We start from the raw sequence: 26,471 nt of genomic DNA, 5'->3' as shown, positions 1-26,471 counted from the left end.
CGAGCTGTACGGCATCAAGCTTCACGAGAAGCACTGCAGTGCGTTTTCCAGACTTGTGCAGCGAAAGCAGGATTGTGGCGTGTTAGAAGCTCCCAACCCGTCTTTCTTCTTCATCTGCAGCGATAGTTTACGAGATGGAGCAAGTTAAGTGTGGCCTTGAATCAGGGCTGAATTCAGGTAAAGGAAAGATTCAGAAATCAATACAAACTCCAGGTTGCAACATGACCAAGTGGACAGGACTGAAACGGGGACGTGAAGGCATGGCAGCTTTCGTAGATCTGCTTGTGATTCAGATCGAGCCGTCCTGTCACGATCAATAATCTCAGCTGCTGCACTTTGTGCTGTAAATTGCAGTCACGGTTTCTCAGCGGGGAGTCGTCAGTCAAAGTTGGAGTTATCAAAGAGGCCATCAGCAACACTCCTGTACGGTTGGGAAATCACGTTCCTCATCAGCGGGGGAGGGGGGGGGGGGAGGGGGGGCCGGGAACATCATCATTCTCCTCATTATCATGACTTTCATCAGTGACATTGCCACCATGACCTTCATCATTCTTCACTTTAATCATCATTATTTCAGTGTCCCCACCCCCGTCGCTCCAGCCGTTCCTCTGTGATTCTCTGCTTTTTCCCTGCCAAGCAGGCGTCTCTGAATAACCATGGTCACACGTGGCGATATCATCTGTCAGCATTTACCCACCCAACGATGTTTGACTGTGATTCCAGGCTTCCCGGGGCCCCTCCCTAATGCATGTGAATGACCTGTTGGTGAATGTCTGCCTGTGTACGTCTGGATGAGGGGACGGGGATCTGCGCGGGTTGCGTAATGAGGTGATTTTTCTCGTCCTCCCTGTCCTCTTGGCCTGTCAGGACCGCTGATTCAATTTGTATGTTGAAATAGAAAAAGCGATTGTGAGAGATAGAGTGTGTGTGTGTGTGTGTGTGTGTGTGTGTGTGCATATGAGGAAGAGAGAAAACCCTGCCAAAGCATGCTCATCTTTGAGAATAGAATCAGAGATTGGAGCAGAGATTAATGCTACTTTTGCCAGGCTTTCTGTGTGTGTGTGTGTGTGTGTGTATTCCAAGTGTCTCTTATGTTGTGGGGACATAAATCTGCGGGAGAGGCCTCTGTCTCCCTTTGGAGGGAAAAGGTGAGTCCTTTAAGGTGGCTCATTGAAGCCTGCAGCTGTGGTTTAAGGTTGATGTGAGGGTCAGCCTGAGGTCACAGTAAAGGTCAGAGAGGGAGCGACTGAGGTACGTGTCATACCTCGTGGCTATGAAGAACAGAGGACATGATTTACCTGCTATCAGTGTTGAATGGGGTTTATCACACATCTGCAAGTCTGTGGAACACAGCTAAAGCAGGATTACAGCCTCCTGAGGCCGCACGCGTCACAGCCTGACGTCACGTGCGTATGTGACCATGCCGCCTCTTCAGAACGCCAACAACAGCCAAACCAGGCGGGTGGAGTTGATTTGTGACCGCGTGGAGCGAGAGAACGTTAGGTTATAGGAGGGTAAAATGTAACAGGGGTGCATGAATGAATAACACACGTCGGTGTATTTTTTTTTAAGTTCAAAACTCATACGCCACACACACACTTGTATCTGTGCACAGTGGCAAAAGTCTTACTTATGAAGACAAAATCTCACATTTTCTAAGAGACTTGAACTCATAGATTTATGAGAAAATAAACTCGGACAACATTGGTGATTTTTTAACTTGAGAGGCCTGAATTCTTTATTTTGGTAGTGAAGCGATGGCCGTGTAACCTCATCAAACCCAGAGTTGTAGCTGTGGCACCTCCCTCGCCGACGGTCATAGGCGATGTATTTTATTGAGGACGTCAGTGGGTGTTAGTTCTCGTCCTCCACGTGCGATTCGTGCAATTAACTCAATTACAGAGGCCAAAGAAACAATAAACCCTTTTGTACCGTTCACGATGCGACTTTAGAGAACGCAACTAAAACAAGAAAATATCCACTGTGACATCGCAACACTGTGAGGACAAAAAAAAAGCGCTGCAGACTCTCACAACTCGTGCGCTGAGGTTTGTTTGCCGCAGTTTGTGACCAGAGTTCATCTCTCGGTAACTGGATCAGCTTCGTTGCAGCGAGTTTCCTAAATTTCACCAACGTTGTCGACAACGTTAAGATTTTTTTCTTGAATGTGTGACATGTTGAGCTCTCAGGGCCACCGTACTTTTGTCTCAGAGGACTTAAACCGCACAACGTATACAACCCTCTCCCCTTGTTATAACGTTTCAATAAAAAAAAAAATCAGATAATAAGCAGAACGACCATGTGAAGTTAATTAAAGCTGTTAAAAAATAAATTATAAATGAAAGAAGATGAAGACTGAAGTACTGAAGTGTGCCAAACAGGTCTGGTGTTGCGTGACGCAGCCATCAGGCAACACTGGTGTTTGACGGTTGTTTTCTCAGAGACGAGCAAGGCTGCGGGCTCCAAGTCAGGCTGCTGCACGAGCACGTCTCTCGTTCTGAGCCTGAGACTCCAAGCCAAGTCACACTTACAGTCACAAGAACTCTAAATCAAATGAATGGGTCGGACGCAATATCAGGAACACCTCCCAGTATCGTCCAGTTAACCAGCAGCACCAATTACAGCCTTCAAACTGGAAAAAAAACCCAGATTAAAACAGTGAACATTAGCATCCTCACAAAGGGAGACTTTCTTGCTGTGCTGTTGTATTATACTGCGCTCTTTTTATATCCTTCCCTCCATCCATCCATCCATTTTCTATACCACTTATACGTTAAGGGTTATGGGGGGGTGGAGCCTATCCCAGCTGACATTGGGCGAGAGCCGGGGTTCACCCTGGACGGGTCACCAGTCCGTCACAGGGCCATCAGGAGCCATTGGGGGCTCAGTATCCTGCTCAAGGACACTTGGACATGGTCACCGGGGGAAGTGAGGATCGAACCAGCGACCCTTTGGTTGCTAGACGGCCCCTCTACCTCTGAGCCACGCTGCCCCTGTTCTTTTTATAAAGCTGAGCCAAATACGTGGAATACTGCGTGCACAGTTGAATTCAATGAAGATTTTATTATACAACACACCCAGGGAGAAGGAAGAGGTCCAGTCTGTTCCACCCACAGGCTTCCACTCCTGCTGCTGCTGCTGCTGCTGCTGGCTCGTCAGCTGCAGATGAATAGCTGCAGTTTGCAATTACGCTTTTTGAACAAAAATAGCATCTCTCTCTCTCTCTCTCTCGCTCTGAACGGTTTAACTTTTTTCCTCGACACAAATGATGATGCTAAAAATAATCTTCTTAAACATTTACAAATGATAAAGATGTATTTTATACTCTGGGAAACAGCTCGTACTCAACAAATAAAATCCAAATCTGCCCCTTTTTGAGAGTATTAGCCTACATTATTACAGTAGCACTGTACGGTTCAAGTCACCCAGGGCAATCACAAAGGAGCTTTAATATGTGGCGTGCAATCTCGTGCGGTTTTGGCGACAACAACAACAAAAAATAAAAAGCTGACATCACAGCTGGCCTAAAAGATGGAGAGAGCTACAGAGAGAAGGAGGGATGAGAGGAGAGGAGGATGAGAGACAGAGAGAGGAAGAGGAAACGAGGACACGCCAGGACAAAACTGGGAGAATTACTATAACACAGTCGCATCGCCGACATCTCTGCTACTGCACACTTGGTTATTTCAGTACTTCTACAGTTTCCTGCTCGTGATTTTTTTTTTTGTTGCTAGTTTATAAAATATGCATGCAACCCTGACAATTTTAGGACTGTCATGGAAAAAGCACTTGTATTTAAACGCTATTTTGTTAACCCGTTCTCGCTTTAGTTCACTGTTGTGCGGAGAAACGTTGACAAATATTTGTTTTTAACGTGTCTTCGTGAGTACGTTTTACAAAACAGGAGATACCAAAAACCTCCCGACAGCAGATGGAGGAAAGCTGAGTGATTAAAAAAAAAAAAAAAAAAAAAAAAATCCTAATCGTAAATCAATTTCAAAATAATCGTGAGGTGAAAAGACAAAACGTGGAAATTATGAGGTGAGAACCCCCGACATTGAACATTGAGATTTTAAAAAAAGTCGAAATTGTGAGATCAAAAGCAACACCGCGCAGTATGAGGTCGGAAAAAGTCAAAGTTTTCGAGGTAGGAAAGGTCGAAGATTAAAAAAAAACAACAACTCTAAATTATATCATAAAAACTCATAATGTATGAAAATGTCTGACACAATCATAAAGGTCATCATTAAAAGCCGTAATTATGATATTTTGCCAACACAAATTTACTTCCTAAAGAACTCAGCAGGGACGGAAGTCTTGCCTGTTCCAGTCGCTTCATGGCGCTTTAACGTACTGCAGGTTTGTCCGACGCTCGGCAACGAACAGGCTAGTGACTCATATGCCAAAGTCACTTGACAACAGTCCCCCCCCCCGCCCCCATCTGTGTGAGCCGCGGGGGGGCTGCGTGTCAGACAGCTTTGTCTCCTGACCATCAGGCGGGTCCACGGACTGGACAGTTGGTGTTCTCTCTCCTCCGTCATTTCCAGGGGTGTCAGTGCCGATGAGCATCTCGGCGCAGGCGTCTCGGCGCAGCACTGGTGTGCTTCATCGCTCCCCAGGCTGCGGCGACTGGTGCCGCGGCGTTTAGCTCTCCAGACTGGTGCAGGCATTTCACTTGAGTAATCTCCCTTTCTCGTTTGGATATTTCACGTGCTTTGATATCCTCGAGTCAATTTCTTTGTTCAATGTGAGACTGTCCTCCCACGGCGACGCCTGCTTCAGCTGCTCGGCGCTGCATGGCTGCAGTAAACGTAGATGAAGAATCCTGCCTCTTCACCTCATAATCTGAGCTGTTATCCCCCTTTTGAGAAGCCATGATATGGGATTATACCCCATATGAGCTCAGTTATCAAGCCTTGACCCTTGACCTCTTGTGACAGCACTGAACTTTGCCTCTCTCTGTCATCGTGCGTCCTCTCGCTGTGGTCTTACGGATGCCATATTACATGTTTCTTATCATTCTTGAACACGTTCCTAATGTGACTTTCATCCTTTACTTGAGCAGCAAATCCAGTAGAAAGGGGAGCAACCTGTTGCCTGACTGGTTGTGCAGTTATAAGCATGCTTAATTCACATAGTCACTCCAATTTTCTTTTTTGCCGTCATCCAAGTTCTGCAGCATTGAAAGCACCTAACCATTAAATCTTCCCGCTGGCTTCCCCTGTGGGAGGTGGGGATGCCAGTTTATTTCTGCAGCTGTCTGAATGGCTCTCACATTCTTTGCCTCGGTTGTGGTATATTTTAGCAAGGAAAGTCCAATTTCAAGGCAAAAATCATTAAAAATGTTCCCCGCTGCAGTTTTGCCCGACTGTTAAAGGTCGGTGTCAGCGATGACTGAAATATATTCAGACTGTCTCTTGATTTGTTGAAGGTGAAGTAAGTCTGCAGAAACCATTTCAAATCGTGCAGAATACTCTAAAAAAAAATAAATGTGTATCTTAAAGTGATTTGCAATACTTCTGATCTAAAAAAAAAAAAAGTGTTTGCGTAACGCAGTTTTCACAGCATATCTGGCTCTTAAAATCTGATTTTCAATGAGCGGACTTTCCTCGGCGTGAAAACAGTCCTCTGTTGTCAAACTCTGACGCGGTGAAGGAAGTTTGATTGAACTGCCAGGCGCCTGAGGACGAGGAAAAGAGGAGGACATGTGATCAGAAGGGGGAACAAGATGGAGATCTGGATTTGGGGAGTGAAAGAAAAGGGACGCAATGAAGTGAAAAGCCTCCCTTCCTAGAACTTTCTGTTGGTGACACTCAACTAGTTTAGGGCGGCAAGCGCGACAGAGATGCTGACTTGCGGTGAAGAAAAACAGCGAGTCTCCTGTTTGAGATTATTTTGGGTTTTACCTAGACGCCAAACGAGAGCCTACAGTATGGACGCTACACGGCCCGTCGCCAAGCTGTGCAAAAGACGTGTACCAGTGAAAGATGGAGGCTACTACACCTACGCTACACCTGCGGACTCCCTGTCCCTGCCAGGCTGCTGAACTGCGTCCAAGGAGCGCCGCTAATGCCAGTCCTCGTCAACGGCAGCTTTAGCAAAAGGTGTGAAGGGCAAGAACAGCAGCAGGAGATGGTCGAGTGCACAGATGAGCAGAGGAGTCGACGCCCCGAGGAACTCCTTTACCTCCTATCTCCTCCAAACTTTAAAGCACAAAATTTGGATTCGTGATGGATAAAACTTGATGATTATTATTATCTTTTTTTTTAAATCTCTGGGGGCTAAACCCCAAGTGCTGACATCATCTCGCCTCCGCCCTTGCAGCAGTCCCTGCTAATTAACATCCCCACCAGTGGTCAAAAATAAAACCCAACCCCACAGTGTGCCTTTAATTTACACTTTGTCAGAGCAAACATCAGGAAAAAACACAGCGGTTGGTGAATTATAGCCACGTCTGGCTAATCAATCATGAGGCTGTTATGAGTCACAGTATGTAATGGTGCGTAATGATATAATGGCTGCTGCGGGGCTCTTAGAGGATGCTGACAATGCAGGAGCAAGGAGAGAGCAAGTCTTATTTTCTGGCCTGTGATGATGATTTAAGCGAATGCTCAGGGCAGGTTAAAGAGACGTGGCAGCGCTCATTTACGGAAGGCTGCGGGCTCTACATAGGTGGAGCACTTTATTCTCAGTGTCAACGAAATGAAATCCAAGAAAAATACGAATTCAAAATGATTTTTATTCCTTCTTAGACAGGCTGTGGACGATGGTATAAAAATATGACTTCAAATGTATGTTTTCTTTTTATCCAGCAGCGGCTTATTAATAATTTCTTGACACTCCTGTTGTCTAAAGAAGACTCGCTAATTAAAAGCTTTGGAACCGGAGAGGAGAAGAGTTTCTGTGGTGCTGTGAAAATGAATTTTAACAGGACTAGACTGTGTTTGGACTCGCCTTCGTTCTGCCCACGACATACTCATATTTTGTGTACGACGCGCTGCCAACTAAATGAATGATCACCGTGCCATTTCCTGCTCACTGCACTGAAACTGCGCTCTATGTTTGGTGCCGGCGCGTCGGCACTCCAGCCAAAAAAAAAGAAGAAAAAAAAAAAGAGAGTATTTCAAAAGTATCTCTCAAAACTAAGCAAGACAGTTTACACTGAACGCAAGCAATTTAATGAATAAATCTAAATAAAATACTGCATAGGTTTTAGTTTAGTACAATTTGAGCTCATTGTCACCTGCCTCCCTCCTCCTCCTGACAGATGGACCTGCACCCGAGAGATAAAGTTTGGATTTTCCTTTTTTGTAGTTAATGTTGATTTGATAATAAAAAAAAAAAAAGAAGAAGAGGGAAGGAGTGTGCAGGGGCTGATATGATGTCACTGCAGCCATCACTCATCATCAGCGCTCTTCATCTCTCCGGTTGGGTGTAGGCTCCAATAAGCATCCAAATTAGAAGAGTCAGAGCACGCGGGCAAGCGCGCGCACGCACGCACGCACACACACACACACACACGCACACATCCATCTTGGTTTATTGATGAAGGAGACCCGTTTCATCACTCAGCCCTCATCATCAGCACCACACTTTAATTATCGCCGCACCTACCTGGCTGACTGACTGAACAGGTGTTACGTGTGCCATTTGTAAACAGTCTGATGCAATGAATTACTAAGAGCTTGGAGTTAATAAACACAAACCTGGCACCGAAAAGTCGGGACGATTTCCTCATAAAAGCTGTAAATGTGATTTCTTTGGGACATATCTGCATCTGGAAGTTATTTCCTTCAGAACTTGGCAATACCAGAGCAATGTAGAAGAAAATATGCGTCATCTGTTGTATCAGTGACGCAAAGTTTTTAAATTTTCAAGCAGGACACCGGTTCCTCTTGTTCCGGCTGCGCCGCGGCACAAATGGAGCCGTTTACTTGGAGATCCTGTCATTTTTAAAAAGGCTTCGAGGTCTGTGTCGTCATGCAACGAAAAAAAAAGAGAGAGAGAGCTCTGTAATTTCTTGTCTAGCGTGTTGAGTGTAATCCAGCGCTTCATTTGTAAGTCATAAGGTGCCAGAACGCCAAGTACATATGACGGCTCAGGGGTGAGAGAGGGGCACAGGTCCCGGAACGTATCCAGAAAACAACATACAAATGCCCACTTGCCATGATGTGGGACTTACAAGCCTCCATTTCAAATAGTACCCATGGTATCAATGTTATGACGATAATTCACAGTTATTCAGCCTCGTCTGCGCAGCACAGGTGAATGCCCATCACCACAGGTGGGACTTAAGAGTCTACAGTCAGCAGTTCGTTCAACAGGTCCAACTTGTAAAACAAACAAAAAAGAGCTCACAATAAATCACACAAATCTTCCATTATTATTATTATCACGGTATTTAAAGATTGGCACGGCGGCCTATTATTAGACGGTATGCTCACCATTTAGTTGTCCAAGACACCCCGCATCACGTTAGACCCGGCTTGGCTAGCTGGAGGTGAACCTGGCTCTCTGCGGCGGCGCTAGCCTCCAAACCCGGCTTGGCTAGCTGGAGGTGAACCTGGCTCTGTGCGGCGGCGCTAGCCTCCAGACCCGGCTTGGCTAGCTGGAGGTGAACCTGGCTCGCTGTGGCGGCGCTAGCTTCCAGATCCGGCTTGGCTAGCTGGAGGTGAACCTGGCGAGCTGTGGCGGCGCTAGCCTCCAGACCCGGCTTGGCTAGCTGGAGGTGAACCTGGCGAGCTGTGGCGGCGCTAGCCTCCAGACCCGGCTTGGCTAGCTGGAGGTGAACCTGGCGAGCTGTGGCGGCGCTAGCCTCCAGACCCGGCTTGGCTAGCTGGAGGTGAACCTGGCGAGCTGTGGCGGCGCTAGCCTCCTGCTGCAGCCGATTTTGATCGTCAACATGACCGCTGCAGCTGCCCTCGTCGCCGCTTGTGGAGGCTTTTCTGACTCGCTTTAAGCGTCATGCGACTCCTCCTTCTTTTTGAAAAAACAGCTAATTTAACTCTCTTTTTGACATGTTGGCGTTGAAATAGGAACTGTTTATTTCCTCTCTGCTCGCTCCTCGGAGGCGGCGAATTTCGCAAGGTTACTTGTTTGTGTCGGGGGCGTGGTTTGTTGGCATCGGCGCGTCAACAGATCTCCGACTCTTTCAAATGACGTTGAATCTTAATAAACAACATGGAATTCTAAGGATTTGGTCTGTAAATGTATCTTTGCACATTATTGTTGTATTTTAAACATTTTTAAAACGTTTTCATATTTTCTTTTAATACAAGAGGTACCGGATCTGCCCAAATAAGTAACGGAACACAGGGAGGCCAAAATTCAGAGGTGCCGGATCTTGTTCCGGCAGGATCCGGCTCAAATTAACCCCTGGAATCGTTCCAGCTCCTTACGATCATCCCTGGCTGCAGTGATGGTCGCTACTTCTCTCTCGCTACCCGTCGTGGCCGTTTTCTAACCACAAGTTAGTTTTCCAGGTTGGGAGACAGACTGGTTTCAATACGTGTGAATTCTCCTACGAATTTTATAGAAGCAAAGTGTAAAAGTACTGTCGATGTAATTCTGAAATTCATGTACCAGATACACACACAGGGAAGTGTTTCACGCGGAAAAGAGCAAAACAACAAAAACAGCCAAATAGAATGGCTACAAAAAATGATTACCAAAAAAAAAACAAAAACAAAAAACACGGCTAGTCAAGAAATAAGACACCAAAGGTGACAAGGATAGAAAAAAGTGAATGTATTTGTGGAGGTTGAGAGGACGAGAAGACGCCAATGCTCCCATTTATTAGGCGCCAGGAGTCACTGAGCGTCTTAGGTATGAGCCTGATGTGAATCATTAGCTACGGCCTTCGCTGTCACCAGAATTTATACTAAACTTGGTCTCGGGTCCACCAAGTTGCATCCCACCTCCCAAGAAACGTACCTCAGCGACACGGCATCAATAACCGGAATTTATGAGCTCCGACGCCCAAATGATTTGCTGTTTCAGCCGCCATTGAGAAACTCAGCGCAGTGGGAAAGTCATGGACTGAGTCATTGTAGCGCTACCCAGTCGCAGTATAACGGCTCACAGCGCCGTCGGGCACAGGCAAAGATTATGACATGGGGTCTGCATAGACCTGACGCACAAGAATAAATCAGGCTTTTATCAGGGCTACGAGATCCACGCCTGCTGCTCTGGTGGCCGATGGTGGACCGACCTCCTATTGAGACACTTAATGTTGGTTTTACTGCAAGTCCTCAGAAGACGTCGGTCTTTTACTCTTGGTCGGTGCAAGGTAGCTACACCCTGAAGCATACTTCAAAAAATGAAGGATGATGTTTCACAAGTAAGACTTGGATCAAATAATGAAGGAGATTTTTGAAGGTGTCAGAAAAATATTTACTGAGTTGAGGTCTGAAGTATTTCTTTACTGGTTTATGCTTCGGATGAGAGGGAACGTCCAGATCCTTTACCCTGTCAGCAGCGGGGGGGGACAAGAGTGTGAAGTCAATGTGTCAAAAATCAACCATGTAACTTCTCCTCACTTAACATGGGACCACACATTCACACAGCTCATGCACTCACACTCTCACACACACACACACACACTGGGGAGATTTGACAGACGATCACCCAGCAACATGACACATGAGGAAAACAAACCAGAGAGCAAACAAAACGAATCACAAAGGATGAGGAGGTGCATTTTGCATTCACTACGATACCAGGGATGTGAAAGAGGGATGGAGCTTAACAGATGTTTGTGTGTGTGTGTGTGTGTGTGCGTGCACGCTTGCGCACGCAGGAGCTTGAATAGCATGAGACAAAAGCACTTCTTATCCACTGACTTCTGCAAACACAGAGAAACAAATGAACAAACTGAGTGATTAACTGTTAAACAGAGCTGCAGCTGCAAAGTTTCTGGTTCTGGGTTTACATGAAGACACTTTAAACACACACACACACCACATGGTTTATTTTTGGAATTTAAATCAGATGTCAAAGTACAAACATGGTTTGGGGCAGCAAAGATTAGCGTCTAAATAGCTTATCTGTTAGAAATTAGCATCACTCCCTGTTTGTGTAACTGTTTATGTGTTTTGTTTTGTCCCAAAGCTCCAAATATGAATATTTCAAATGATAAATTTGTAAGGTGGGACTCAAAAACTAAACACACACTCACACACACACACACACACACACACAGATGCCTTTTGGGATTATGCAAAACAGTCAAAACCTTGGTGTAAATCTGCGGTCTAGTCAGATCTTTCTCATCCAACACCTAAAACCATATTAAATCTCCCTCGATACAATATTTTGGTGTGGAAATATGACTAATGGAATAATCCCTCATCATCGCTTTAGACACCGATTCTAAGCTCAAAACAATGCCGTATAAAAGGGAACCAAAAATAAGCCGTGAAGTTTTGGAGGAGGCAGGTGAGGCGGCGGTTGAAAGAGAAGGACCCCGTTTCCGTTTCCTGCGGGGAGGCGAGAGACCAGCCGTGTGATAGTGAAGATTTACGCCGCTTCACTTGGAACCGACTTGTTGTTACGGCGCCCGACTGCTTCCATCACATGAATATTCATCCAGGAAAGCTGTTTCATCCAGTAGAATATTTTAGGATTCAGGTGATTTTTTTTTTGCCCCCCGCACCCCTTTTTTTTTTCTCATTTTAAAATAAATCTTAAAAGCATTCTTGTGGCACTTTTGACAGTGGTGGGGAAAACAAAAATGACTTTACCTGACACGCTTGTAATCAATATTTCTTGTTATTAAGAAGTGATCAAATAAGTGTGTAATTGATGATAAATTGTCAGCCAAGGCTGCAGTTCCCCTCGGCTCTCAGCAGAGATTTGTTGAGGCTTTCATCTCATTGCTTTTGGTTCAGGCGAACCTCTCCACATGGCAACAGGCGGCTGGTTTCTACCGACGCTGTTAGACACTGCCTGCTCAGCTACAAACAGATGAAGCTAAAAAAAAAAAAAAAAAAACAGGATGCAAACAACTTCCCCATATCAACGTTATGAGGTGAAAATGTATCTACGTCCTGAGTTGTGGGCGGGGACGGCACTGCTCAGTGCCCTCCTTACCCGACACGCAGGTCTGGTGAAATGTTGTGTTCGCCGGAAAGTTCTAACCTACCGCGCTTACCTTCCCGAACCTCCGCGCGGCATCCAAGACAGGACCGGACATGACGGCGGGCTCTGTGTCAAGCCTGCTGTGGTGGACGGGACGTCTCGGTGTTGTTCTGGGGCGGTCCGCGATCGGGAAGGGGATGGGGGGGGTCGCCAGACGCGTCCTTCCCGGTGCGATAGACGCGAACCCACTGTGGCAGAGGAACCGTATGCCTGAAACGCCAGCTATACTGGACAACCAAGGCCGGCGGGGGCCCTCCAACGGTGGGTCATCTGGTTAGGACCGGGTCTCTAGGACCTGGTGGGCAGGTTCGGTGGAATTATTAGCACCCAACAGAAAAACATGAACTTAGCGGTAAAGACACAGGCTGTTACCGTCTGATGTTGACCGCAAACCCGTGTGTGGTTCGTTACACTGCAGTGACCAAGAAGCCTCATCCATTGCTCTCACATCAGAGTGTTTTGGTAGATTATGAAAGCTGGTGTCGTCATCTTTCTTCTTAGCATTGAAACCCGCGACAGCACATACGTGTTGATCCGCCACCGTCATCTCTACTCCTCAGTCTGAGTGGGTGGAGCGGGGCAGAAGCTTGAGGCCCGCCCAGTAGCTTTTTGACATGTCAAAGCCAGTCTACCTGAGCCTGCGTGTTCGGGTCTGCCACTGAGTCACGGGGATTTTGAAAGCTAAATCTGAAATTTAGAAATACTCGGGAATGCAATTTTGAGCTGAGTTTTCTCAAGATGTGTCCTCAAGCGTCGAAAAAAAATGCCACATGAACATGACTTTCATCAGGATGGGTCTCCAAATAACAACTAAGAACTTACCTGCACTCAGAATCTGACTCATGCATGTATGATGTCGGTTTGAGAAGCAAATCATTACCATCACAAACCACGATCTTTCCTTTATCGCGTTTTCGAAGTAGAAATAAAGGAAATATGAAGTATTTTGAGCTTGTGGCGCTGGAGGGTGTTTTTTTTGTGTGTGTGTATTTTGTGTGTTTTTTTTTTTTTTAGTCTACGATGTGGAGACGGGCACAGTCCCCCTCAGGAGTCATCACAGTAGGATGGGAGGCAGACGTGGTAGCAAGGAGGCCAAAACCCCTGTGTGCTAGTCTGGTGTCAGCGTGCCTCTTCAGGTGTGGGGGTGAGCTTCACCCTGCACCACACTGAACCCGCCGGCTGCCGTTAGAGAGAGAGAGAGACACTCATTTCTCCCGGTGCTACACATTTGCAGGATTAAGCATGTGTTTTTTGTGAGATATCACAGGAATGTTTCATGAGAAGACACTGATATATTATACGCTCATAATCACACCAATATTTGCACTGTGCTTTGGGATTAGGTGACGGATCTCTTTATCACCACTCAGGTGTGTTCTCAACACCCCCCTTTGGCAGAAAATCCCCTGCCAGGCAGAGTGGAGGGAAGCATCTGACCTTAGCTTTGACCACACCGGCTAATCTTCGAAGTCTCTTGAAGAAGAAGTGAATAGTTGTCGCTGCAGAACCCTAACCAAGCCCTTCCACGTTGAAGGGAACATCCTTGCGCTCTGCGCCGGTTGTGGCTCAGTTTACCACTTCAAGCTTATGTGGTTCATTACTGCGCTGAGAACCAGCGAGCAACTTTCCACCAAGTGGAGAGAATAAAAATGAGGGAAAAAAAAAAAAAAAGATGTCTGACAACTCACTTGGCTCAGCACAATGTGGAGAATTGTAATTCTCTTCCATCCCAGTCATCATTAAAAACCTGGACATTCCCTGCATCACGGCCAGTGAAAAGGACAACATATTCTGCCAGACCTTTGTGGAGACGTGCCCGATGCAGTGCACAGACTCCGCGCCCGCGCATTAATGTCTTCTTCTACTGGCGATGTCCACTTCAATCCAAAAGATGTGAGGAGGATCTTGGACAAACTTGAATCCAGGAAAACCTGATGAAAATTCCAGCAAGGGTCCTCAAAGAGTGTGCTGCAGAAACGGCCAGCCCCCCCCCCATCAGTGGTACTGTCTCAATACCTTTGCTCGGTGTCGTCAGCAGACTGACTGGATCTGCTCCTCACCTCTTCTGCTTCGGCCTCATCTCTGATAAATAATTCACATTCGGACAAAATCACAGCACAGCCAATCTCACAGCTTTGTCCCAGATGGGAAACAACATCTTTGACAAAGGCAGTGCTGAGTGTATTGTTGTGTGACACATAAAAGGCGGAATCCAACGGGAACGGTGCGCAGTGACCTTTAGGTACAGCTCACGTCCTGGTATGGATGACGTATTTTTGTTGGCCATCAAGTTGGTGAAGCATCATCTTGAGTTCCCTTGGCCATGTTACTTTTTTTTTCTTTTTTTTTAATCAGTTCTGAAATTAAGCTCAGCGGCAAACAAAAGTTTATTTGGTTTAAACGTGTTCAATGAGTTTTTAAGGGTAAAGCTAACGTTATGCTACGTGTGAACTGCATCAAGAATCGTGACTTCCACATCATAACTAGCTTCCCACTTGTGTTTTCAATGTAATGACGTTAATGTAAAATGACTCATGTGGACCGTAGACCTCGATTCTGATATTTATCTGAAAACACAGCTGAGTCTGAGAGGAGGGGAATAGAAAGTTCCAACAACGCTCACTGATTTCTGGGTTTAAGGATTCCTTCGCTGGTCTGTTGACTTTCAGATCCATTATAGTTGCTCCATCAATTCATAAATACCTCAGAGATCCACTGGTGATGCAATACTACACCTCATTTTCATGCAAACATTTAAACCGCAATCACTAAATGCTTCTTAAGTGGCAGAAATTGAAAGAAAACCCTGGAAAACCAGAGAAAGTGTCCTGATGCCTGGACGGTCTCCTGCTAGCTTGGCATTGATGGTCCTGCTCATCTAAAAGAGAAAAGCTTTATTGGGAATTTTAGTGTGAAACTAATATAGGAGAGCACCCGGACAAAGAGAGAAGCAGCAAGACGTAAAAGGCAGACGCCATTTCACTGGAGGCAAGAGGGCAAATGCGACGTCATGACATCATAAATAAGCTAATTAGCGCAGGCTGTCATGTCGTGACATTGAGTGATTTTTCTGCGCTTGCTTGAGCTACTCTCTATTGAAAGTTGATGGCAACACCGCAGGAGTTTACCGCACTCCACTGTAACAACATGGTGCAGCCTTCCCCCTGCTGTTGTCAGAGACATTACATCAAGAAGTGTTCATGCCTTCAAGAAGAGGCTGAACAAACACCCCCTCAGCACGAGACCGCAGGGACTTTCAAATACACACAAATCAGCCTCATATACAGTGTATTCCCGGGGTACAGCTGCAGATATGTGATAAGCTCTCTGAATTGTATCTGTGATATCTGTATGTGTTATGAATCACCTTAATCTGTTCATTTTCGACAGCTGTGTAATGGGTCTTGATGATGCTAATTTAACGCCCCGGGAAAGGAGAGCCATTTGTTCCCAAATATGTAAAATATTTCCGGTGCAAACTCGTAGCGAGGCAGGGGTTTGTCATGGATCTTGACTGGTGATTACATTTGGCAGTAGTGTTGAATGCGCGCGACACTCTCTGCATGATGCTCCAGACACTACCCCCAACCGAACTTGACATTAGTTAGCACTCAGCTAACGAAAGCGGATGGGTAATTAAACTGGGGGCCTCTTCAGGCTTTCCAAATGTTACCCAAACGGATCAAGTTCTGATCGTAAAATGAGTCTATTTAAGGAGGTCATGTGACGCTCTTAACAATTTTTTCCCCCTTTTTAAGACTGCAATGGAACATTATTGTGGACCAACAGCAGAGCTAGCGACTTCACGTTCACCTTCCTCTAACTGAAATGCTAATGAATCATTCCATGGCTGTTGTTAAGCGCAAAAATGTACCAACCTGTTTCAACCGTTGTTTTTATCTTCTATAATTTAAGTCTCAAGGGAAAAGTTCTTTGGGGCTACAGCGTGTCACGACAAGGCATAAAAATCAGAGAAAGCAGATATACTGGACACAAAAAAGTCGTAGAATATTTGAATGTTTTTAAACTCAAGAGAAAATTGATTTGTCATAGCATTGGAATCTTACCAAGCTATGAATGCAACTTGTACTTATGGGATAGTTCAGTCCTCTCTTATATTTCTTGACATGATCAAAACAGTTCACACAGTTTAGTTTCAGCTCGTAAATGTGATGGTGTTAGCGGTCTTAATGTATATATTCATAGCCTTTTACATAAAAAAAGTACTCAAGTAAATCACATATTTAAAAGTGTATCTCAGGTTTTTTTTTTTTAAGGATTCCAGTGCCTTAAAATCCCTCATTTTACATTCAGAGGAGGTATAAAAAGCTGGCATCTAAACGTCAGGAGGCGGCTGACTGGTCTTTGATAGCTCGGTTAATGTGTGCATGTTCACCAAGTATTCAATTTCAGAAACACAATACAGCGACTATGAGGAGGTTGGAGTAACAAAGAGGGACGGCGGTGGTGAAATATGACAGTGGTCAAACTGATTATTTGCAGCTTGTTGTGTCTGAGTGGGATTGTAACCGTGCAAATGAGCCTCTGATACGGCGGCCCGTCATTGCTCACAAATGTCAATCAAAGTGTGTTGTGTCGGTTGAGTAAGCAATTCTTCACGGAGCGTTCACACAAAGTGGAGGGCCGAAATGATTTCTTAGCTGTCACTGGTCCTGGACTGGTTTACGCAGTACCGTCCCACTGATGCTCGTACAATCACACCAGCCACTTACTGCATGATGTCACAGGCTGTAAAAAAGACACTGCCAGCGGGTCACAGTTTAGGTCAGCGGTTCCCAACCTCGCCCTGCTTCCAAGCCCAAGAATCATAATTTACAATTTATTTTGGCTAATCAACTTTATTATGATCTCATAATTACGTTAATATATTAACGTAATCCAATCACTCCACTCCTGATAATAAAGGCAGGAGCACTGGACTTAAAAAAACAAACAAACAATAAAAACAGTCATTCGGAGACTTCAACAGCTTTTTCATCACATTTTAGCGGTTAGCTGAGCCAAAATGTGCATCTCACACTAAGAAAGGTGTTTGAAAATGGATTTTTAAGGAGCTCATCATGAATTATTCTTAATTTTTAAACTATTTGTTTTTTAACATCCATCATGTTTTCATTTGATTTCCCTCGCAAAAAGGGAGCTTTCACATAGAAGCCATTCTATAGCCCGTTAGAGGGACTCGTTCAAGGGCCATGGCCCAGTGGTAGAGAAACTGGTCTATGTACCATTAAAATCTGCTTCGTGTATGTCAGAAAATGCCATTGGTGCTTGGATTAATTTTACCTTGAAAGTTTACTGCTTCCACTGAAAAATAAACAAAACTTTGTTTACAGTTACACTGAAAACCTTAACAACGTGTTATTTTCTGCATACTAAAATGTTTCACCCACACTGTAACCAAGCGCGGCTGCGGGGCCACAAGCAACCCGGCACCTGGAGCAGAAAAATGTAGCGCGAACCTCCTTGTCTACATCTGTGAGAACCCACGGGAGCTCAGCTATGCAAGTCTCTTGCTGAATGTGGAACACACACAGTTTCACTATCAGGAGCATGTGAACCGCCTTTCTTGTCCTGTAGGAAACGCTGGTGGCTCCCGGCTGAATCCAGGCTGAGTAATACCATTGTCAGCCTCACCCTGGGTCTCAGCACCATCACTCACCTTGTCCTTCACATCAGCGCCAGCTGCTGCTTGAAGAGATATCTCTTCATGTTGAAGCACCGGCTTGATGTGATGTCATTTTCTCCCCCCCCCCCCTCGTCTTTTCAGCGCCAACGTTCCTCCTCTGCCATTTTAACCGACTTCATCTGCTAGCTGGCTAATGTGCAGGGGGAGGGGGAGGGGAAGGGGTGGTGCGTAGCCTAATAGAACTGAGCAGACGTGACATCCGTCTTTTTACAGTTACATGTTTGCGGTTTAAATAGGGACTGCAAGTTTTCTGCTCTTCAAATCCACAATACCCAGTTTTCCATGTCGACATGTTAATAAGCGACGATGTGATAAGTGGGTTAGAAGGACTTGAGATGAACGACCTGTTCTGAATCATGTTCCACTTGCTCTACACTTTCAAATTCTTTTTTTTGTCTTTTGGATGTACTGAACAATAATTCTCATATATATTTATATGCGCGTGAGCCAGTGCTCTAAAGATGCAAATACAAGGAAAATTAAAGCTGCAAGCAGCGTTGTTAGGGCCTGAGCCCCCGCGCGGCCTACGGCCGCGTCCTTGACACCGGCCCGAATCCAACGGTGTAATCAGCAAATCCCTAGGCCTTGTAGTTTAGGAGATACGAGCCTCAGTGCGCTGCACAGTGTGACTGCAGAGCTGAGAGCCGGCCCTTTAAGAGCCCCTCCCTTCTCTGCTCGCTCTCTGCCATCTCTGTCAGAGCTGAGAGCAGAGCTGAGAGCAGAGCTGAGAGCCGGCCCTTTAAGAACCCCTCCCCCGCTGCACTGTGTCTGATCTGTGCTGGAGTGGAGAGAGTGGAGGATTAAGAGAAATGTAGTGTGTAAAAGCTGAATAAGTCGGCATACGTTGGTCAAAAGTCACACAAAATACCATATTTTTATAGGGATTTTTGTCAGGAGTACAGTGGTGTGTTTTTAAAAGCTGTGGAATGTATGGTGTAGATGTGAGAAGCATTTGTTTGAGAGTATTTACCCTGAGAGGACACGCTCTCCCATAGACTTCCATTGTAAGGCGAAAAGTGTCTCCCCCACTTTGACGGCTCATAAAATCCAAACCGAGCGCGTAGTATATTAGCCTTTAAAGATTTTTGAAGAGCACAGTTGGGAGAGTAATGTGTGAAAGTTTGGAAGCCCTGGCATTTACGGTTTAGGAGGAGATAGATTTTGTTCGGGGCGCAAAATTGTCCAAAATTAGACATTCGTGTCCAAATTGTGGACATCCTGTTACAGTTAGGTCAGGGGTGTGAGTGTATGATTTATCCGTCTTGATGAGACGAGTTCAATGGTGTTTGTCCCATGTCTGTAGGACATTCCTACAGTCTGTGGCGTGGATTTTTGTGTATGTAGGTGGCGCTATTGAGTAGAGCGCCTCTTTTTTTTTAAATTATCGAATTTTTCGCCGCACCTGATGTGCTTACCAAATTTGGTGAGTTTTCATGCATGTTTAGGGGGTCAAATTGACTTTTGAAGTGGCGAGTGTGACTTCGAAACATAATAGGGTCTTCGCCAGGGACTGGCTCAGGCCCTAAAAAAAAAGTACCACAAAACTAAACATGGATGGATGGGAACTGAGGGCATAAGTGTTGGTGATCGTTTAACATTAACTGGAAATGGGCTCCGTCATGTGACAGCTTTTCTACCCTCACATTCTCTCTGGCAGTGGCAATGTTCCAGCTCATCAGTAGCAATTAGGGGTTAAGTGTCTTGCTCAAGGATACGTCAACACTTTGACTGATTACCAGACAGCCATTCTACCTCTTGAGCCGCCCGATGATTTAAAATATAACTATTATTGAAAGCATAACAATCCACTTTCTTTTGATTATATATTTACTGTTGGATATAAAACTGACAACCACACGTATAATCAGGGCACAGAAAAAAGTGGTAACTGCGGTGAGAAAACTTTCTGTCCTTGAAATTCACCGTGACGATGCCACAAACGAGTTCGCAGTGTTCTGATAAAATTTTCCTCTCGTGAATGTGATTCAAAAACAGGTCTTCCTTGATAGTATTTAGTCTTTCACAAGAACCTACAGTGGCACCTGTTTAAGTCCCGCTACCGTCAAAAGTGTGATTTTATTCTTATTCCTGCAGTTGCATATTTCAGCTTCACTTTAGAATGATGGCCATGCAGATTTTGACACTAGAGGGTTGTTTTCACATTCGTTGGTTAAAGTTTACATTTGCTGTAAATTCAGAAGACACATACATATTAGCTGAAAGTGTATAAAATTTTGAGGAAGAATTATCTTGATGTAGAACCGTCTATGGTGATGAAATGGTGTCCTCTGTACCTCTGGACCCTCTCTCTGTCACTAGGTTACAATAAGTGGCTGTGTGTGTGTGTTCACATGTTTTTGTTATCTGGAAGAATGACTGCAAATATGACTTTCCAGAATGTGTAACTTATTTTTTGGTTACATTTAATGTGTCTGTATAATCCCATTTGGGATGGGTCATGCCAATGTCCAGACACGAAAATAAAATATTCATTCATACAGAATGTGTCAGGGTTGAGAAGATGTCCTCTATCCAGCAGTTTAACATGTGAAATGAGAAACTATACATTGTTTTATATTTTTACTGGTGTGGAGGGATCTATAATAATTACACACCTGTCCACTGAAATAACAAAAAAGTCCTAACATAAAGAAATAAGTCAGTATTGTTTAACGTATAGTTCTTTTGTCTCAAAGTCATTGGGTATTCGGTCAAAAGAAGTGCAAAGCTAGTTGCGGTTACGCGGAAGTCATGCGGCGACTACGTAGCTTGTGCATAGCATAACGTTAGCTTTGTTGTTCTAAGCAGTAAAGCTTCAGTACACAAAGTCAGAGGTGTTCATTAGTGAAGATAATCACAGAACACAAATAATGAGTGTCATCATCTTTTGTTTACCTCAGAGATTATTTTTGGCATAAATCAAAAGTCCTAATGTTAAAATCCTGTTGGCTTTTGGCGGAGGGAACCCATGGAGATGCTAACGTGATGCTAACGTGACCTCTTGGCTGCAGCGCCCTACTGTGGATCTGGAGTCTGATCCAACAGAGGTGACAAGGATCCTGTTACTGCCTTGTCTTATTTTCTCTTACTATCATCCAGCTTTTGTGACTGAATATGTGTGTGTGTGTGTGTGTGTGTATGTGTGTGGCTTGCGGCCTCCTATTTCCATCATGTGTGAATATGTGAGGTGTGCTGTGTTTATATGACAGCATTTTGTTTACACGCAATCATGTTTTATGCATGTAGCACATGGCTGTAAAGTACGTCTTAGTAAATCAACAGCTTTGCTTTCAATTTAATGTGTGTGTGTGTGTGTGTGTGTGTGTGTATGAAAGAGCATGTGCGCTGCCGTGAGTGTTTGTGTTTTATTGGCCAGTGCGGTGAAGCAGTATTCTTGGGTCAACAGACTTTATAAGGTTTAGACAAACGCTTTACTGAGTCTCATCAGATTTGTTACACACCTGCAAACACAAACACACACTCAAACACACACACACACTCAAACACACACACACTCAAACACACTCATCCACACGACCTTTCCATCAAAGTTCATTCCAATCACACCTCTGGAGGCACCGTGGCTATGAGATGACCTTGGTGCAGTTTCAGTAGATTTGAAGCTCCTGCTTGATGGGGTGTTGACCTCGGCCCCCGCCTTCTCTGTAGCTGCTTTGTATCTTGTGTGTCTCTCTCTCTCTTTCTTTCTCTCTCTCACATACTCACACACACACAATACAAGTTAAGAGCCAGATGCACTATTTTTCTCTCCATATACTGTAAATAATGAGGCTTCTGGTTCCCATGATGCCTGACTGACCAACCAACAGGCGACACCCGCTCATTACAGATTAAGCATCCATACACACACACACACACACACACACACACACTCTGACTCCACTGCTGATTTAGCAGCACATATGATCCGTCTGGTGTGATTAACCTTTCCATCAATCACAGATTTCTGTGGCGATCCGGCCACATTTACAAAGCAGCGGCGTGCTGGCTCTTCAGTGAACTGCACTGAGACCCGACGCAATCGCACAAACCTGAAACCACAGCAGTCGTTCTCCCTTCAGCCTCTGCCGCCTGATACCGCTTTTGTGGAATTTTATATGCTTTGAAAATCAATTTTTATCATCGGGGTCTTGAATATTAGTGACGGACCTTGACCTGACCAGACTGTTATCACTGGCTGTTTCTGTGGGGAGGTTTTCCATGCGTGTGTTGTGTGCTTGTGCTCTCGCTGAGCTTGAAGTAGTCGGCTCTGGCGGGCTGTGCGGAGACACAGCTGATGTTCATTAGTTCGTTACTCGTAAGCGCAGGGGTCAAAGGTTCAACAATTCTCCCCAGCAGTCACATTATCCTCTCCCATTGCGCACACACACTCACGCACACACCCCGAGCACGCACAGGTTTTTCATACCTGCGTCGACCGAGAGACCTCGGAGAGATCCGATGATCTTGAGACAAGGAGTTGTTCTTTGTTTTGACTTGCCCGGCGCTTCACGTTCACACATGCGGTCGCATCACCGGACTGAAGTGAGGAGCGCAGCCTCACGTCCTTGGATGCGGTTTTCAGTCGCTGCAGTAAAAGCAGCATGGTGGACGGCGACTGCACGCCGACTGGACAGCGTTCGATAGTTCCTGCTCCATTGCAGACAGGTTATATTTAGGGCTGCAATGACAACAACAACAAAAACAAGCTGTCCGTCTGCCCAGCTGCGCGATGACCGCTGTTGGGTTGTCCTCTGTAGCCAAAATGTGTCCTGATGTATCTGAAACTCTTGGTAATTCTGAGTATTTTTTTTCTAAGATAATTGCTGCCACTGGCTCGCAAATATTTGTCAGTCGTGAGACGCTTTGAGATTCTTTCGGTCGCTTTGAATTACCGAGTAAATGGGTTTATTCGTTCATCCAGGCAGCGCTCACTCAGCCCCTCTTACTCACAGATTGGTTCAGATTAAATTATTCTCGTGAAAGTCTTTTGTTTCCTAAAAGCCTCTGTGTGTGTGTGTGTATTTTTACGTACTCTGTGTTTACTGCATGCAAAGTTTCTGCTGACACACAGCTATATTTGCACACACCACAAACCACAAAGGCATACTAATGTTTCAAGCCTGGCCTGATTATTCAGTACTGAGACCGCAGGAACCCGCGCTGTACAAATAAAGGTTGATTGATTGAAGGGTTGAATGAGTGAGTGTGTTTGCATGTGTGAACGCAGTCCATTGTTTGTACGTCCGGGGAAAAATATACTTGCTTTTTCTTTTCTTTTCTTTCCTTTTTTTAAGAAGGAAGAGTCTTTTTTTTTTTTCCCGTTTTGAAAGTTAAAGCAGGCGACCCGGATGATGGAGGAGGCTGGGAGATTTTAGATTACTCTGTTCAAGCATCCCTGAGCAGGATATTCGTGTAATACTATAGATCACGAAGTAGAGACGAGAGAAGAACTCCGAACTAAATGAGACACAGAGGGTTTGGTTTGTTTGCGCAGAGCTTCGCTGTCGTCACCTGCGACTGCACGCCTCGTTTTTTTGTTTGTTTCTAACCACAGATCCGTTACTGTTTGCCGAAGGTCGCCTGATTCCTGAGCGTCAGAGCTGAGTTTCAAAAGGAAACATCAAAAGTATTTCCGCAGTTGATGCCAGGGAGTACAGTATTTGTACACCCTTCCGATGACACGAGTTTCCCCGGCATGCGCAGATCCTTTCCTGTTTAAGTTGAAGATCATCGCCAAAAGTTCTAAAACTAAACTTTCCTGTTCTTGGCGAGCCCCGGATCCAATTCACTGGCATGATTGTTTGACATTAAAACCCTCAAAACTGCCAGGAAGCAAAATTGCCACTAAGTGCAACTTCAGGCCAACGCCAGCGCAGCTGCTGAAACCCAGCTCAGCGGCCAAATCTTTGCTCTCAGGCAAAACTATGGACGGTGCATTATGGTAAAAAAAAAAAAAAAAAATATCAGAGGGGAAAGATGCTTGTGTAGCACGGTTAAAGCCAGATCTCAATAGCAAAGGTGTCATCTTTAGGTTTGGACCGGCCCGGTTGTCGTGATCCCAAAAGCAGACGCGCCCCTGGGTGTGCTGGTTTGTGACGGAGGTGTGGTCAGGTGAGTTTGTCGGTTCCTATCCAATTTAAGACAGCACAAAGTATTCCTGACAAACAGAATCCAGGGCTAAAGTCAAGCACTGCGACTCAACCGCGGCGTTTTACCTGCCACATAAAAGTCATAACGTTAAGACGATAAGCCGCATCAACCTACATACACGCGCGCGCGCGCGCGCGCACACACACACGTACGTAGCGACAGAAACACGCTAAAGCCTAAACATTCAATCAGCAGAGACGATTATTGTGAAGATCTCCCCCTCAGGGAGTCCTGCACCCGCTCAGGTCTGCTCTGACCCCACAGCAGCTCGCACGATTAGTGTGTCTCTGTTCATTCAGGGAAACGGCGTGCACGTTTACGCTGAGGCCACAACAACATTAAAGTTTCAGTCTTGGCCAGGAGCTGAGCAGCTTTATAGCCGAATGTTGTTGTTTTTTTGTATGTTCCTTGTTTCTGAAATGATTCAAGGGTTAGAAAGGCTGCTTGCAATGGTTGTAACATTTCCCTCCCATCCATCCATCCATTTTCTACCGCTTATCCCGTTGAGGGTCATGGGGGGGTGGAGCCTATATCAGCAGCCTTCAGGTGAGAGGCGGGGTTCACCCTGGACAGGTCACCAGTCCATGGCAGGACCAACACATAGAGACAGACAACCATTCACACTCACAGCCACGCCTACGGTCAATTTAGAGTATCAATCAGCCTCGTCCCCTCTTGATGTCTTTGGACTGTGGAGGAAGCTGGAGTACCAGAGAGAACCCAGCAGGAACAAGGAGAACGTAACATTTTCATACAGTAAATTTAACCAGAGAATCTAAAGATTATGGTTATAAATTAACTGCACGGGACAAAGGAGGCTGCAGTAGAGAGGAAAGAGTTTAGCACCGAACTTCTGAAATATTTTTGCACAGGCGAGCAAGACGCATGTTGTCTCCTCTGCAGATAACGGATCATTGGCTACGCCGCCTCAAGAGCGCTACGCCCAAGTGTAGAGGCACCTGTGATTGGCTGCATTCATTTTTACGCCCAAAACACACCTGAGTTTAATTTAAGCTCACCCCTTTACACCTTGTAACAAACCACACGCCCCGAACGTTCAGCGCTGCACTGATCTGAATGGTTCAGGCGCACCCCGAGGTCTCTCACCTTAAGACTGTACGCGCCACTCACATCGCATTCCAAGATTTACTCTCTCATAAGCACACACGCCACACGAGCAACCGCTAATCTTCTGATCTTGAAGAATAATCACGAGATGAGGCACCATCAGCCGGAGAGGCCGCCGATATCTGGCACAGCAGATGAAGACGTCTCTGTGGCTGAAATAGATGTGTTTAGTAGAGCCACACACGCAGAGACGCTCCCCTCGCTGGGGCGGTTCTCTGCTCTGAGTGATTGTGTGGACGTGTCTTATTTTTGTACATGCTGCTTTTGAACTGCAACCACAAAGTGTGTGTGTGTGTGTGTGTGTGTGTGCAAATGATCAGGCTGCAACCACAGAGACATTTTATGACTTATTTTATGAATCAACATTTTGATTGGGCACCAGTCAGTCGAAAGCAAATTGGGAACGAGTGGAATAAAAAAAGAAGAAGAAGAAGAAGAAGAAGAAGGTACCTGCCCATCACGGTGTGATTCCAACTGCCAGTTTCTATCTGCGCGCGCTTGGAATTGTATTTTACAAGTTAATCATTCGTTGTCTTGAATTCTTGAAAGGGCAGACCATTTAATTAGTGAAAAAAAAAAGATGTAGCGAGACAAATCCCCTCGGTGTAAACAACCGGACTCAGCTAATTGCACCCAAACATGACAGCGCTACTTTTATAGAAATGGACTTTGTTTTTCCCTCCGTCGTCGGTGAGGGAGCAGCGCTCGGCCAGATAGCGGATGAGCTCTAACTCCTGTATTGTACTCCTGGTGCAGAGGACCTCGCCAGCACACCAGCTTCCAAAAACTCTGCCTAGCAGTCAGGATTTTAGGGGCAGCAGGTTAGGGTAATTGGTGATCAGCTGTATCCAGGCTGTAGCCCACCTCTCACCTTCCGGATCGCCTGGAACCTCACAATTAGTGGCTTCGGCAAGGATGCTGTCGGCCTCCGGCTCCACCAACAAAATCATGATCACGAGTATAGAAAGTTCAAACCGCACGTTTCGAGAACAGAGGCGATGTCCCGCTCTTTTACCGTTTGTGATTTAAGAAGAGTTCCAGTGGCGCGATGCGCCGCTAGTCCTGGCTCCATTCGAGTATTTTGAAGTACTGCGAGGAGCAAAGTTCCATCAAAGCCCTCTCTTCATTTTGCAATAAACATCCCAACGCTCACTTCGGTTAAGTTTTTGCCTTTAATGAAAAATAGTAAATGCACGAAATGAGAGATGAAAACATCAAATCATAAAAAAGAAGAAGCCGTGGCGTTGCAAATCTTCAACTCTATGACTGGACCAGCCGCCTCCCGCATCTCCCATATTTCCAGACTTCAGACGTCGTTCAGCAAACGACAATCATGGCGCGTGCA

General features: G+C 45.5%; 1 protein-coding gene and 1 long non-coding RNA gene across 3 annotated transcripts in view; one reads left to right on the top strand and one right to left on the bottom strand.

The window, feature by feature from the left end:
- The window catches only part of LOC147257843 (protein ELFN1-like), a 131,247-nt gene that overhangs the window by 78,959 nt on the left and 25,817 nt on the right, over positions 1-26,471 (top strand). The gene's annotated exons all lie outside the window — the stretch shown is intronic.
- LOC147257844 (uncharacterized) lies at positions 10,408-13,312 on the bottom strand. The gene is made up of 3 exons (XR_015117494.1): positions 12,511-13,312; positions 12,152-12,433; positions 10,408-10,467 (listed from the first exon to the last, which is right to left on the bottom strand). It is a non-coding gene; the product is annotated as an uncharacterized LOC147257844 (long non-coding RNA).

The sequence above is a fragment of the Aulostomus chinensis genome, chromosome 8 (genome assembly GCF_037954235.1).
Source record: "Aulostomus chinensis isolate RoL2024-O1b breed Wild chromosome 8, RoL_Achi_v1.0, whole genome shotgun sequence".
In the NCBI taxonomy this organism is placed as follows: Eukaryota; Metazoa; Chordata; class Actinopteri; order Syngnathiformes; family Aulostomidae; genus Aulostomus; species Aulostomus chinensis.
The sequence above is the reverse complement of the archived record's forward strand: the minus strand, read 5'-3'. Positions and strand labels throughout refer to the sequence as shown.